At 52.4% G+C, this 15640-nt stretch overlaps 1 protein-coding gene across 1 annotated transcript in view; it reads left to right on the top strand.

The window, feature by feature from the left end:
- The window catches only part of ADAT3 (adenosine deaminase tRNA specific 3), an 87911-nt gene that overhangs the window by 61085 nt on the left and 11186 nt on the right, over positions 1-15640 (top strand). The window lies entirely within an intron of this gene.

The following is a 15640-nucleotide window of genomic DNA, read 5'->3' as shown; positions in this document are numbered from 1 at the left end:
TCCGGCCTCCAACTCCTGAACTCAGGTGATCCTCCCGCCTCAGCCTCCCAAAGTGCTGGGATGACAGGCGTGAGCCACGCGCCCGGCATCTTTTTTTTCAACATGGAGTCCACTGTGTCACCCAGACTGGAGTGCAGGGGTGCCATCCTAGCTCACTGCAGCCTCGTCCTCCCAGGATCAAGTGAACCTCCCACTTCAGCCTCCTGAGTAGCTAGGACTACAGGCACAAGCCACCATGCCCAGCTTATTTAAAGCCTTTATATATTGCTCATGAGCAATTCTTTTGCATGAGTTTTTAAAATATTACATTAGGCCAGGCACGGTGGCTCATGCCTGTAATCCCAGCACTTTGGGAGGCTGAGGCAGGTGGATCACCTGAAGTCAGGAGTTTGAGACCATCCTGACCAACGTGGTGAAACCCTCTCTCTACTAAAAATACAAATATTAGCGGGGCATGGTGGTGTGCACCTGTAGTCCCAGTTAGTCCGGAGGCTGAGGCAGGAGAATCACTTGAACTCAGGAGGCGAAGGTTTCAGCGAGCTGAGATCATGCCACTGCACTCTAGCCCAGGTGACAGAGCAAGAAGACTCTGTCTCAAAAAAATAAATAAATACCATTATGATCACTCCACTGCATTCCAGCCTGGGCAAGAGAGCAAGATCCTATCTCTTTAAAAAAATTGCATTATGGCCTGGGCACAGTTGCTCACGCCTATAATCCCAGCACTTTGGGAGGCCAAGGCAGGCGGATCACAAAGTCAGCAGATCGAGACCATCCTGGCTAACACAGTGAAACCATGTCTCTACTAAAAATACAAAAATCAGCTGTGCGTGGTGGCGGGTGCCTGTAGTCCCAGCTACTCAGGAGGCTGAGGCAGGAGAATGGTGTGAACCTGGGAGGCAGAGCTTGAAGTGAGCTGAGATAGCGCCACTGCACTCCAGCCTGGGCGACAGAGCAAGACTGTCTCAAAAAACAAAAAAAAATTGCATTATGGCAGGGCCTGGTGGCTCACGCCTATAATCTCAGCACTTCGGGAGAACGAGGCAGGCAGATCACCTGAAGTTAGGAGTTTGAGAGACCAGCCTGGCCAACATGGTGAAATACCGTCTCTACTAAAAATACAAAAATTAGCCGGCTGTTGTGGCGTGCACCTGTAATGCCAGCTACTCCACACCACTGCACTGCAGCCTGAGCGACAGAGCAAGACTCCATCTCAAAAAAAGAAAAGAAAATGGAAGAAGGTTACTGCAGAATCTCAGAGCGTGGTCGGGGCAGGCATTTCTTTTTTTTTTTTTTTTTTTTTTTTTTTTTTTTTTTTTTTGAGACGGAGTCTCGCTCTGTCACCCAGGCTGGAGTGCTGTGGCCGGATCTCAGCTCACTGCAAGCTCCGCCTCCCGGGTTCACGCCATTCTCCTGCCTCAGCCTCCCGAGTAGCCGGGACTACAGGCACCCGCCACCTCGCCCGGCTAGTTTTTTTTTTTTTTTATTTTTTAGTAGAGACGGGGTTTCACTGTGTTAGCCAGGATGGTCTCGATCTCCTGACCTCGTGATCCGCCCGTCTCGGCCTCCCAAAGTGCTGGGATTACAGGCTTGAGCCACCGCGCCCGGCCGGGGCAGGCATTTCTAAGGAGGTGACAGGGACAGGGACAAAAAGGGCTGCAGACACCAAAGGGGCCCAGCCTGGAAGTGTGAGTATGAATTGGTGGGAAGCCTTGCTTTTCAGGCCTTCGCCCTCTTGCACGTGCCTTTCCCCCAGCTTTCGTGCCTTTTCCAGCTCAAAATGCTTCTCCAGCCTGCAGGTAGCTGCAGCCCCAGCTCCGTCCCAGGGACTGTGATCTTAGCTCCACTGTACTGAGATAAGCCTGAGGTTCCTGGGCCAATCCTGCCCCCAGGGCCTCATTCCTCAAATTCAGGACAGAGCTGTCAGGGAAGGATTCAGGCTCCAAAGACTGGAGACTTAGAGACAGCCCAGGGTTTCTTTGCCTCATTTTCTTTCTTTCTTCTTCTTCTTTTTTTTTTTTTTTTTTTTTTGTTGTTGTTTTGAGACAGAATCTTATTCTGTCACCCAGGCTGGAGTACAATGGCATGATCTCAGCTCACTGCAACCTCCACCTCCCAGATTCAAGCAATTATTCTGCCTCAGCCTCCCAAGTAGCTGGGATAACAGGCACCCGCCACCGCACCCAGCTAATTTTTGTACTTTTAGTAGAGATGGCGTTTCACCATGTTGGCCAGGTTGGTCTCGAACTCCTGACCTCAAGTGATCTGCCAGCCTCGGCCTCCTGAAGTGCTGGGATTACAGGCGTGCACCACCACACCTGGCTGCTTTGCCTCATTTTCTGATTTTCCGTTGTTGTTGGACCTCTGGCTCCCCTGTCCAGGACTCAGTTGCCTGGCTCTCCCTGGGACTGTCAAGAGCTACCCCAGCGTCCCCCTGCCTCTGCTGTCTCCCTCGAGGCTCCCAGCCTCCGCTGAGGTTCTCCTGAGGTCCAAAGGTCAAAACAAGTCCAGGCTTCTTCCTAGGTCCTTGTGAATTCTTTTTTTTTTTTTTTTTTTTTGAGACAGAGTCTCGCTCTGTCGCCCAGGCTGGAATGCAGTGGCCAGATCTCGGCTCACTGCAAGTTCCGCCTCCCGGGTTAACGCCATTCTCCTGCCTCAGCCTCCCGAGTAGCTGGGAGTACAGGCGCCCGCCACCTCGCCCCGCTAGTTTTTTTGTATTTTTTTAGTAGAGATGGAGTTTCACTGTGTTAACCAGGATGGTCTCAATCTCCTGACCTTGTGATCCGCCCATCTCGGCCTCCCAAAGTGCTGGGATTACAGGCATGAGCCACCGCGCCCGGCCCCTTGTGAATTCTTTCAGCATCAGGGCCAGAAGAGGCCTGTCCCCAGCCTCCTTCCCCCTCCCAATCCCTGCAGCCCCTTCCCACTGTGAGCGAGGCAGGACCAGGGCTGGACCGCAACAGAGAGCCCAGCTCCCCCGTAACGACAGCCCCCAACAGGGACACAGGGAGACACCATCCAAGGGGAGGAGGATAAGCCCACAGAGTGGCCCACCAATCCAAGGCCACCTGGTAAAAGGTAAACGCACGCTGTAAACACCCAAACGTCTCAGAAGGACACCCATCCCTTCCTTCCTCCTCCCTGGAGACTCTTTGTGATCAAGCCTCTGTCCCAGTCGTCCCAGAAATAGTGGGTGCCGTGGCTCATGTCTGTAACCCCAGCATTTTGGGAGGCCGAGGTGGGAGGATTCCCTGAAGCCAGGAGGCCACCGTGCCTGGCCGTTGAAGCCCCATCTCTACTAAAAATACAAAAATTATCTGGGCGCCGGGCGCGGTGGCTCAAGCCTGTAATCCCAGCACTTTGGGAGGCCAAGGCGGGTGGATCACAAGGTCAGGAGATCGAGACCACGGTGAAACCACGTCTCTACTAAAAATACAAAAAACTAGCCGGGCGAGGTGGCGGGCGCCTGTAGTCCCAGCTACTCGGGAGGCTGAGGCAGGAGAACGGCGTGAACCCGGGAGGCGGAGCTTGCAGTGAGCTGAGATCCGGCCACTGCACTCCAGCCTGGGCAACAGAGCGAGACTCTGTCGCAAAAAAAAAAAAAAATTATCTGGGCATGGTGGCAGACACCTGTAATCCCAGCTACTCTGGAGCCTGAGGCAGGAGAATCACTTCAACTTAGGCGGCGGAGGTTGCAGTGAGTGGAGATTGTGCCACTGCACTCCAGCCAGGGCGACAAAGTGAGATTTGGTCTAAAAATAAATAAAATTTAAAAATAAAATTAAAAATGAGGCCAGGCACAGAGGTTCACGCCTGTAATCCCAGCAGTTTGAGAGGCCGAGCTGGGTAGATCACTTGAGGTCAGGAGTTCACGACCAGGCTGGTCCACATGGGGAAACCCCATTTCTACTAAAAATACAAAAATTAGCTGGGTTTTGTGGTTCAAGCTGGTAATCTCAGCTACTTGGGAGGGTGAAGCAGGAGAATCGCTTGAGCCTGGGAGGCAGAGGTTGCAGTGAGCCGAGATCGCACCATTGCACTCCAGCCTGGGCGACAGAACAAGACTCAGTCTTCAGAAAAAATAAAAAATAAATAAAAATGGGCCGGGCGCGGTGGCTCAAGCCTGTAATCCCAGCACTTTGGGAGGCCGAGATGGGCGGATCACTAGGTCAGGAGATCGAGACCATCCTGGCTAACACAGTGAAACCCCGTCTCTACTAAAAAATACAAAAAACCTGTAATCCCAGCACTTTGGGAGGCCGAGACGGGCGGATCACGAGGCCAGGAGATCGAGACCATCCTGGCTAACACGGTGAAACCCCGTCTCTACTAAAAAATACAAAAAACTAGCCGGGCGCGGTGGCAGGCGCCTGTAGTCCCAACTACTCGGGAGGCTGAGGCAGGAGAATGGTGTGAACCCAGGAGGCGGAGCTTGCAGTGAGCTGAGATCCGGCCACTGCACTCCAGCCTGGGCGGCAGAGCGAGACTCCGTCTCAAAAAAAAAAAAAAAAAAAAAAAAAAAAAATACAAAAAACTAGCCGGGCGAGGTGGCGGGCGCCTGTAGTCCCAGCTACTCGGGAGGCTGAGGCAGGAGAATGGCGTTAACCCGGGAGGCAGAGCTTTCAGTGAGCTGAGATCCGGCCACTGCGCTCCAGCCTGGGCGACAGAGCCAGACTCAGTCTCAAAAAAATAAAAATAAAAATAAATAAATAAATAAATAAAAATGAAAAAAAACATACATTGAAAATGGAGGGAGCCACTAGTCCCTCTTCCCCTTCATAGTCGGCCCCAGCCATGCTGGCCTGAACAGGAGGGCTCCTGCCTCAGGGCCTTTGCAGGCACTATGCCTCCTGCCTGGACTGCCCTTCCCCAGATCGCCCCTTGGCTTCCTCTTCCAGCGTCCTTTGACTCTACGAGAAGGCCACAACCTTCAAGAGCTCCTGCTAACCACCCCAGCTAAATCCCAACCACATACACACACCTCTACCCCATTACCTCTGTCCCATGCCTCTGTTTATTTCTACCACAATACTCACCACTCACAGATTCTCTCTCTTTTTTTTTTTTCTTTTTGAGACAGAGTCTCACTCTGTTACACAGGCTGGAGTGCAGTGGTTCGAGCTTGGCCCACAGCAGCCTCCACCTCCCAGGTTCAAGTGATTCTCCTGCCTCAGCCTCCTGAGTAGCTGGGATCAAAGGTGTGCCCCACCACACCCAGCTAATTTTTGTAATGTTTGTAGAGATGGGATTTCATCATGTAGGCCCGGTTGGTCTCAAACTCTCAGGCTCAAGCAATCCTTCTGCCTTGGCCTTTCAAAGTGCTAAGATTACAGGCGTGAGCCACCATGCCTGGCAATTGTTGGGTTTTGTTTTATTTTTTGAGACGAAGTTTCGCTCTTGTTGCCCAGGCTAGAGTGCAACGGTGCGATCCCGGCTCACTGCAACCTCTGCCTCCCAGGTTCAAGCGATTCTCTTGCCTCAGCCTCCCGAGTAGCTGGGACTACAGGCACCCGCCACCATGCTCAGCTAATTTTGTATTTTTAGTAGAGACAGGGTTTTACCATGTTGGTCAGGCTGGTTTCGAACTCCTGATCTCAGGTGATCCACCCGCCTCGGCCTCCCAAAGTGGTGGGATTACAGGGGTGAGCCACCGCATCTGCCCAGTTGTTGGGTTTTTTAAAAAATAGCTTTATTTATGTTTATAGGGAATACATTTGCAAGATGTGATGATTAGTCTTTTTTTTTTTTTTTTTTTTTTGAGATGGAGTTTCGCTCTTATTGTCCAGGATAGAGAGCAGTGGTGCAGTCTCGGCTCACTGCAACCTCCGCCTTCTGGTTTCAAGTGATTCTCCTGCCTCAGCCTCCCAAGTCGCTGGGATTACAGGCGCCTGCCACCACGCCCAGGTAATTTTCTTGTGTTTTTAGTAGACATGCGGTTTCATCATGTTGATCAGGCTGGTCTCAAACAGCTGACCTCGTGATCCACCTGCCTCGGTGTCCCAAAGTGCTGGGATTACAGGAATGAGCCACCGTGCCTGGCCCTTTTTTTTTTTTTTTTTAAACTGGTAGTCTCACTTGGTCACCCAGGCTGGAGCGGAGTGCAGTGGCCCTATCTCGGCTCACTGAAACCTCTGCCTCCCAGGTTCAAAAGATTCTCTACAGGCACCTGCTACCACACCCATCAAAAAAAAATTTTTTTTTTTTTTGAGATGGAGTCTCACTCTGTCACCCAGGCCGGAGTGCAGTGGCACGATCCCGGCTTACTGCAACCTCCGCCTCCTGGGTTCACGCCATTCTCCTGCCTCAGCCTCCTGAGTAGCTGGAACTACAGGCGCCGCCACCTCGCCCGGCTAGTATTTTTTTTTTATTTTTAGTAGAATCGGCGTTTTACCGTGTTAGCCAGGCTGGTCTCAATCTTCTGACCTCATGATCCACCCGCCTTGGTCTCCCAAAGTGCTGGGATTACAGGCGTGAGGCACCGCGCCCGGCCATAAGTTTTGCGTTTTTAGTAGAGACAGGGTTTCACCATGTTGGCCAGGCTGATCTAGAACTCCTGACCTCCAGTGATGTAGCCCTCTTGGCCTCCCAAAGTGCTGAGATGACAGGCGTGACCCACCGCACCTGGCCTAAAACGAGATTTCTTTTTTTTTTTCTTTTTTGAGACAAAGTCTCACTCTGTCACCCGGGCTGGAGTGCAGTGGCGTGAGCTCGGCTCACTGCAAGCTCTGCCTCCCGGGCTAAAACTAGATTTCTAAATAAGCTTTGTGATTAAATATGAATATTTATACTTTTCAGCATATACTTACAAGAATGGGCCTGGGCACAGTGGCTCATACCTGTACTTCCAGCACTTTGAGAGGCCGAGGCGGGCAGATCACGAGGTCAGGAGTTTGAGACCAGCCTGGCCAAGATCGTGAAACCCCATCTCTACTAAAAATACAAAAACTAGCCGGGCATGGTGGTGGGCACCTCTAGACCCAGCTACTCAGGAGACTGAGGCAGGAGAATCGCTTGAACCCAGGAGGCGGAGGCTGCAGTGAGCCGAGATTACGCCAATGCACTCCAGCCTGGGCGACAGAAAGAGACTCTGTCTGAAAAAAATAATGGAAAACACGGATTTCCATAGATATTTGCACACCCATGTCGGTAGCACCTTGATTCCCAACAGCCACAAGGTAGAAGCAGTCCCAGTGGCTATCGACAGATGACTGGGTGAACACAGCATGGCCTGTACACACGCTGGAACACGAGGCAGCCATGAAAAAGAGCGAAGCAGGCCGGGCGCGGTGGCTCAAGCCTGTAATCCCAGCACTTTGGGAGGCCGAGACGGGCGGATCACGAGGTCAAGAGATCGAGACCATCCTGGCTAACACGGTGAAACCCCGTCTCTACCAAAAAATACAAAAAAACTAGCCGGGCGAGGTGGCGGCGCCTGTAGTCCCAGCTACTGGGGAGGCTGAGGCAGGAGAATGGCGTGAACCCGGGAGGCGGAGCTTGCAGTGAGCTGGATCTCGGCCACTGCACTCCAGCCCGCGGCAGAGCGAGACTCCGTCTCAAAAAAAAAAAAAAAAAAAAAAAAAAACGAAAAAGAGCGAAGCTCTGACTCAGGCCACAACGCGGATGCACTCTGAGGACGTTACACTCGGCGGGAAGCGCCGGACACAAAAGGACACATCTTGTGTGATCCACTCCTAGGAGGTCCCTCGAGTCTGCAGATTCACAGAGACATAAAGTAGGATGGAGGCTGCCAGGGGCTGGGGAGGGGAATGGGGTGTGAGCGTTTCATGGGGGCTGGGGTTCAATTTGCAAAGATGAGAGAGTTCTGGAGGTGATGGTGGTGATGGTCGCACAACCGTGTGAATGGGTTTAATACCGCTGAACTGCGCACTTAAAATGGTTAAGATGATCAACTTTATATTATGCATATTTTTCCACAACCAAAAAAATCGATGTTCATAAAACCATGGAGTTAGACGAGGGCTTTGGTCCGCGCCAGCTTTGCAGGCAGAGGCCTGAGGGGTCCTCTGGGGGCCCACACTCAGACAAACCTAGGCATGATATAATGCTCTGTGGTCGTTGTCTTAAAATTCCTAAAAATTGGCCAGGTGCGGTGGCTCACGCCTGTAATCTCAGCACTTTGGGAGGTCCAAGTGGGTGGATCAGCTGAGGTCAGGAGTTGGAGACCAGCCTGATCAACATGGTGAAATCCCATCTCTACTGAAAAAACAAAAATTAGTGGCCAGGCGAGATGGCTCAAGCCTGTAATCCCAGCACTTTGGGAGGCCGAGACAGGAGGATCACAAAGTCAGGAGATTGAGACCATCCTGGCTAACACGATGAAACCCCGTCTCTACTAAACAAATACAAAAAACTAGCTGGGCGAGGTGGCAGCGCCTGTAGTCCCAGCTACTCGGGAGGCTGAGGCAGGAGAATGGTGTAAACCCAGGAGGCGGAGCTTGCAGTGAGCTGAGATCTGGCCACTGCACTCCAGCCTGGGCCACTAAGCCAGACTCTGTTTCAAAAAAAAAAAAATTAGCTGGGCGTGGTGGCGCATGCCTGTAGACCCAGCTACTTCGGAAGCTGAGGCAGGAGAATTGCTTGAACTCAGGAGGCAGAGGTTGCAGTGAGCTGAGACCGTGCCACTGCATTCCAGCCTGGGTGACAGAGCAAGACTCTGTCTCTCAATAAAAAAAAAAAAAAAAAAAAAAAAGTCCGGGCGCGGTGGCTCACACCTGTGATCCCAGGACTCTGGGAGGCCAAGGCAGGTGGATCACCTGAGGTCGGGAGTTTGAGACCAGCCTGACCAACATGGCGAAACCCCATCTCTACTAAAAATACAAAATTAGCCAAGCGTGGTGGCACATACCTGTAATCCCAGCTACTTGGGAGGCCGAGGCAGGAGAATTGCTTGAACCCGGGAGGCAGAGGTTGTGGTGAGCCGAGATAGCACCATTGCACTCCAGCCTGGGCAACAAGAGTGAAAAAAAACCGTCTCTCAGGGAAAAAAAAAAAAAAAAAAAAAAAAAATTCCTAAAAAGTTTTAAACAAGGGGCCCTGTATTGTCATTCTGAGCTCGGCCTCAAAGATTCCGCAGCCAGGCTTCTTTTGGGGCCTCCTTCCAGGGTCGGGGCGTTGGGCCTGCGGAGGGATACCCCTCCCACAGGGGACAGAGTGCGACCCGCTCAGGAAGTGGGTTCCTGACACGACAAGGAAGGAAGTTGGGGGGGTCATTAAAATAGCATCACCCAACCCCCGGTCAGAGATGAGGGGAAAGGGCAGGGCCAGGACAGCGGACCCTCCCAGTGACCTTCCCTGTAGGCACCCAGCCCCGTCCCCTCGAGGCAACCAGACTCAGCACCCTCTGCTCCCACTAGCCCGACAAGAATTGGGTTTATTTAACTTATTTATTTATTTTCTTTTTCTTTTGAGACGGAGTCTCACTCTGTCACCCAGGCTGGAGCACAGGGGCGCGATCTCGGCTCACTGCAATCTCCACCGCCCGGGTTCAAGCGACTCTTCTGCCTCAGCCTTCCGAGTAGCTGGGATTACAGGTGCACACCACCATGCCTGGCTAATTTTTGTATTTTTAGTAGAGATGGGGTTTCACCATATTGGCCAGTCTGGTCTCAACTCCTGACCTGAAGTGATGCACCCGCCTCGGCCTCCCAAAGTGCTGGGATTACAGGCATGAGCCACCGTGCCCAGCCTTTTTTTTTTTTTTTAGACATAGTCTTGCTCCCTCGCCCAGGCTGGGGTGCAGTGGCGCAATCTCGGCTCACTGCCACCTCCGCCTCGCAGGTTCAAGTGATTCTCCTACCTCAGTCTCCCAAGTAGCTGGGATTACAGGTGCCTGCCACCACGCCTGGCTAATTTCTGTATTTTCAGTAGAGACAAGATTTTTCACCATGGTGGCCAGGTTGATCTCAAACTCCTGACCTCAGGGGATCCGCCCGCCTCGGTCTCCCAAAGTGTGAGCCACCACGCCCGACCATAATTGCTTCTTAAAGAGAAACAACTGTAATCCCAGCACTTTGGGAGGCCGAGGCGGGTGGATCACGAGGTCAGGAGATCGAGACTATCCTGGCTAACATGGTGAAACCCCGTCTCTACTAAAAATACAAAAAATAGCCGGGCGAGGTGGCGGGCGCCTGTAGTCTCAGCTACTTGGGAGGCTGAGGCGGGAGAATGGCGTGAACCCGGGAGGCGGAGCTTGCAGTGAGCCGAGATCACGCCACTGCACTCCAGCCTGGGAGACACAGCGAGACTCCGTCTCAAAAAAAAAAAAAAAAAAAAAAAAGAGAAACAAGTCAGATTGGATTTGGGCCCACCCTCAGGACGTCATTTGAACCTAATAATCTCTTTAAAAAGTCCTGTCTCTGGGGGGAGGGCCAAGCACAGTGGTACAAGCCTGTAATCCAAATACTTTGAGAGGCCAAGGCAGGAGGATCACTGGTACCCAGGAGTTTCAGACTAGTGTGGGCAACATAGCGAGACCCCATCTCTACAGAAAAAAATTATTTTGTTTAGCCAGGTGTCGGGACACATGCCTGTGGTCTGAGCTACTCCGGAGCCCAATGTGGGAGGATCACTTGAGCCTAGGAGTTTGAGGCTGTGATGAACCGTGATCAGCTCCCGTCGCACTCCAGCCTGGATCACAGAGATTTCCTATCTCCGGCCGGGCGCGGTGGCTCAAGCCTGTAATCCCAGCACTCTGGGAGGCCGAGGCGGGCGGATCACGAGGTCAGGAGATCGAGACCATCCTGGCTAACACGGTGAAACCCCGTCTCTACTTAAAAAAATACAAAAAACTAGCCGGGCGAGGTGGCGGGCGCCTGTAGTCCCAGCTATTCGGGAGGCTGAGGCAGGAGAATGGCGTAAACCCAGGAGGCGGAGCTTGCAGTGAGCTGAGATCCGGCCACTGCACTCCAGCCCAGGCAACAGAGCGAGACTCCGTCTCAAAAAAAAAAAAAAAAAAAAAAAAAAAAAGATTTCCTATCTCCAGGCCGAGTGCCTCGGGTCACGCCTATAATCCCAGCAGTCTGGCAGGCAGGGCGGGAGGATCACGTGAGCCTAGGAGTTCAAGACCAGCCTGGGCAACTAAGAGAGACTTCTGTCTCTGCCAAAAGAGACAGAGGTCTCTTTTTTTTTTTTTTTTTTTTTTTGAGGTGGAGTCTGGCACTGTCACCCAGGCTGGAATGCATTGGCATAATCTCAGCTCACTGCAACCTCTGCCTCCCGGGTACACACGATTCTCCTGCCTCAGCCTCCCAAGTAGCTGGGACTACAGGCGCCCGCCACCACGCCCAGCTAATTTTTTTGTATGTTTAGTAGAGACGGGGTTTCATCGTGTTCGCCAGGATGGTCTCGATCTCCTGACCTCATGATCCACCTGCCTCGGCCTCCCAAAGTGCTGGGATTACAGGTGTGAGCCACCGCGCCCGGTCCACAGACTCCATTTTTGACCCCAGTGTTAGCACAGAGCTTTTTACGCTGATCAGGGAGTGTGATTGTTCTCTGTTGCCAGCCCTGTCTCCCGCCCACCCCAGCCCAGTGTGGTGGGTGTGGACCTTCTGGGAAAGGGTGTGAACACGTGCTTCTAACATCCAGCCAGAAGCCCCATGACTGGGGCGCAGCTGCCTTTGGTCGGTAGGTGGCAACCGTGTCCGCTTGCTCTTGGGAGGGTCCGGGAGGCTGGTGCAGGGCTCCCAGGAGAGGCAGGGGCGATCTTACTTACCTTGCCAGGATAACAGCAATAAGGGCTGCCCACATGCATGCTGGACAATAGGGATACCACAGAGAACGAAAGTCCAGCCCAGGCAGCACAGCAAGACCTCGACTCTACAAAAATTTCAACCACAACAAAAATTAGCCAGGTGTGACGGGGCACATCTTCGGTCGCAGCTACGTGAGAGGCTGAGGTGGGAGGATCACTCGAGCTTGGGAGGCAGAGGCCGCAGTGAGCTGTGACTGCACAACTGCAGTCCAGCCTGGGTGACAGAGCCAGATCTTATCTAAAAAAAAAAAAAACAAAAAAACCCCAAGGCCAGGCATGGTGGCTCACGCCTGTAATCCCAGCACTTTGGGAGGCCGAGGCGGGCGGATCACGAGGTCAGGAAATCGAGACCATCCTGGCTAACGTGGTGAAACCCCGTCTCTACTAAAAAATACAAAAACCTAGCCGGGCGAGGTGGCGGGCGCCTATAGTCCCAGCTACTCGGGAGGCTGAGGCAGGAGAATGGCGTGAACCCGGGAGGCGGAGCTTGCAGTGAGCCGAGGTCGCGCCACTGCACTCCAGCCTGGGCGACGGAGAGAGACTGTCTCAAAAAAAAAAAAAAAAAAAAAACCACCAAGGCTGGCAGCACGTTGACTCACGCCTGTAATCCTAGCTCTTTAGGTAGCTGAAGTGGGAGGATCACCTGAGGTCAGGAGTTCCAGACCAGCCTGGCCATCACGGTGAACCCCCATCTCTACTAAAAATCCAAAAATTAGCTGGGTGTGGGTGGCGCGCCTGTAATCGCAACTACTCCGGAGACTGAGGCACAAGAATTGCTTGAACCTGGGAGGTGGGGGTTGCAGTGAACGTCGATGGCGTCACTCCAGCCTGGGCAACAGAGCGAGACTCCATCTCAAAAACAAAACAAAACAAAAAACACCAAAACATCCTTCTCTGGTGGAGCTGAAAGAAGTCAGACATCCTTGGCCGGGCACGGTGGCTCACGCCTGTAATCCCAGCACTTTGGGAGGCCGAGACGGGCAGATCACGAGGTCAGGAGATCGAGACCATCCTGGCTAAGCCGGTGAAACCCCGTCTCTACTAAAAATACAAAAAACTAAACGGGCGAGGTGGCGGGCGCCTGTAGTCCCAGCTACTCAGGAGGCTGAGGCAGGAGAATGGCGAGAACCCGGGAGGCGGAGCTTGCAGTGAGCTGAGATCCGGCCACTGCACTCCAGCCTGGGCGACAGAGCGAGACTCTGTCTCAAAAAAAAAAAAAAAATTTTGTGTAGAGACAAGTTCTCACTATGTTGCCCAGGCTGGTCTCAAACACCTGGGCTCAAGCGATCCTTCCACCTTGGCCTCCCAAAGTGCTGGGATTACATGTGTGATCCTCTGAGCTCAGCCCTGGTCATTTCTTGAGCATCTGTAGCTTATAGCTACTCAGCCCGCCAGTGGCTGACCTAGGTTTCTGGCTGATTCTCTGCGTCCACTAAGCTCACGATTGGGGAACCAACTCCATGATTTTGCAATATTTCGATGCCAGACCCTGACCCATTACTATGAGTTGGGAGGGTCACATTCCGTTTGTTTTTTCTTTTGAGACAGTCTGGCTGTCACCCAGGCTGCAGTGAAGCGGCATTGGTATGATCTCAGCTCACTGCAACCTCTGCCTCCTGGGCTCAAGCCATTCTTCTGCCACAGTCTCCCGGAGCGTAGCTGAGACTACAGGCGCCACCACTCCCAGCTATGTTCTTTTTTCTTTTTTTTAAAAAAAAAAAGAAAAAGAAAGAAAGAGACAAAGTCTTGCTATGTTACCCACGGCAATCTCAAATTCCTAGACTCAAGCAATCCTTCTGCCTGAGCCTCCCAGAGTCCTGGGATTACAGGTGTGAGCCAGCACACAGGCTGTGGGTCACATTACTTTTGAAAGGTTCTGGATAAAGAACAATGTCAATTAAAAAAGGGGTCCCGGCCGGGCGCGGTGGCTCAAGCCTGTAATCCCAGCACTTTGGGAGGCCGAGACGGGCGGATCACGAGGTCAGGAGATCGAGACCATCCTGGCTAACACAGTGAAACCCCATCTCTACTAAAAATACAAAAAACTAGCCGGGCGAGGTGGCGGGCGCCTGTAGTCCCAGCTACTCGGGAGGCTGAGGCAGGAGAATGGCATAAACCCGGGAGGCAGAGCTTGCAGTGAGCTGAAATCCGGCCACTGCACTCCAGCCCGGGCGACAGAGCCAGACTCCATCTCAAAAAAAAAAAAAGGGGGTCCCATCAGTAGAGGCCAAAATCATGACTGAAACTAGCTTAAGCCCCAAAGCAAAACAAAAACCCCAAAGAAGGCCAAACATGGTGACTGGCGCTGTAATCCCAGCATTTTGGGAGGCTGAGGCGGGTAGATCACCAGAGGTCAGGAGTTTGAGACCAGCCTGGCCAACATGGTGAAACCCCGTCTCTACCAAAGATACAAAAATTAGCCAGCTGCAGTGCAGTGGTTATCGTAGTGAAAGTGAGTGAAAATCGTAGCTCACTTCAGCCTTGACCTTCTGGACTCAAGTGATGCTCCCACCTCAGCCTCCTGAGTAGCTGTCCCAGCGGTCCCAGCTACTCAGTGCCCCACCGGACCCAGCAATTCTGTTTTTTTCTTTTTCTTTTTTTTGCAGAGATGGTGGTATGTGTCTCCAACTCCTGGCCTCAGGCAAACCTCATGTGTCAGCCTCCCAAAGTGCTGGAATTACAGGCATGAGCCACCATGCCTGGCCTAGATTCATTTTTTTAGATGCAGAAAATCTGGGCTTTGGATTTAATGACTTACCAAATAAAGGCTGTCTTTTTTTTTTTTTTTTAAACAAATCAGCAAAACAGGGGCTCTTGGCTAGTTTGCATAAGGCATCCAGTGATGGAGAGACGTGTATTTAAGCTAAAAAAAGAAAAAGTGAAACTCACAGCAGTCTGAGTTTTTATTTAGAAAAGGAAAAAAGAAAGCAACTAACTGAGAGCAAAATAGTTTCCTGGAATGCTGTTTTTTTTTTTTTTTTTTTTGAGATGGAATGTCACTCTATTGCCCAGGCTGGAGTGCGGTGGTGCGATCTCAGCTCATGGCAACTTTCATCTCCCGGGTTCGACTGATTCTCCTGCCTCAGCCTCCCTAGTAGCTGCGATTACAGGCCCCCGCTATGCCCGGCTAATTTTTGTATTTTTAGTAGAGCCAGGGATTCACCATGTTGGCCAGGCTGGTCTCAAACTCCTGACCTCAGGTGATCCACCCACCTTGGCCTCCCAAAGTGCTGGGAGTACAGGTGTGAGTCACCGCGCCCGGCCTTGAAATGCACTTTCTTGGCCGGGCGCGGTGGCTCACGCCTGTACTCCCAGCACTTTGGGAGACCGAGACGGGCGGATCACGAGGTCAGGAGATCGAGACCATCCTGGCTAACATGATGAAACCCTGTCTCTACTAAATATACAAAAAAAAAAAATTAGCTGGGCGTGGTGGCGGGCGCCTGTAGTCCCAGCTACTGGGGAGGCTGAGGCAGGAGAATGGCCTGAACCCGGGAGGCGGAGCTTGCAGTGAGCCGAGATGGCGCCACTGCACTCCAGCCTGGGTGACAGAGCAAGACTCCATCTCAAAAAAAAAAAAAAATGGAAATGCACTTTCTTAGAAACACCATGTCGGCTGGGCGCGGTGGCTCAAGCCTGTAATCCCAGCACTTTGGGAGGCCGAGACGGGCGGATCACGAGGCCAGGAGATCGAGACCATCCTGGCTAACACGGTGAAACCCCGTCTCTACTAAAAAATACAAAAAACTAGCCGGGCGCGGTGGCGGGCGCCTGTAGTCCCAACTACTCGGGAGGCTGAGGCAGGAGAATGGCGTGAACCCGGGAGGCGGAGCTTGCAGTGAGCTGAGATCCGGCCACTGCACTCCA

Source organism: Macaca thibetana, chromosome 19 (assembly GCF_024542745.1).
Source record: "Macaca thibetana thibetana isolate TM-01 chromosome 19, ASM2454274v1, whole genome shotgun sequence".
Taxonomy (NCBI): Eukaryota; Metazoa; Chordata; class Mammalia; order Primates; family Cercopithecidae; genus Macaca; species Macaca thibetana.
This window is presented reverse-complemented; position numbering and strand designations above follow the sequence as displayed.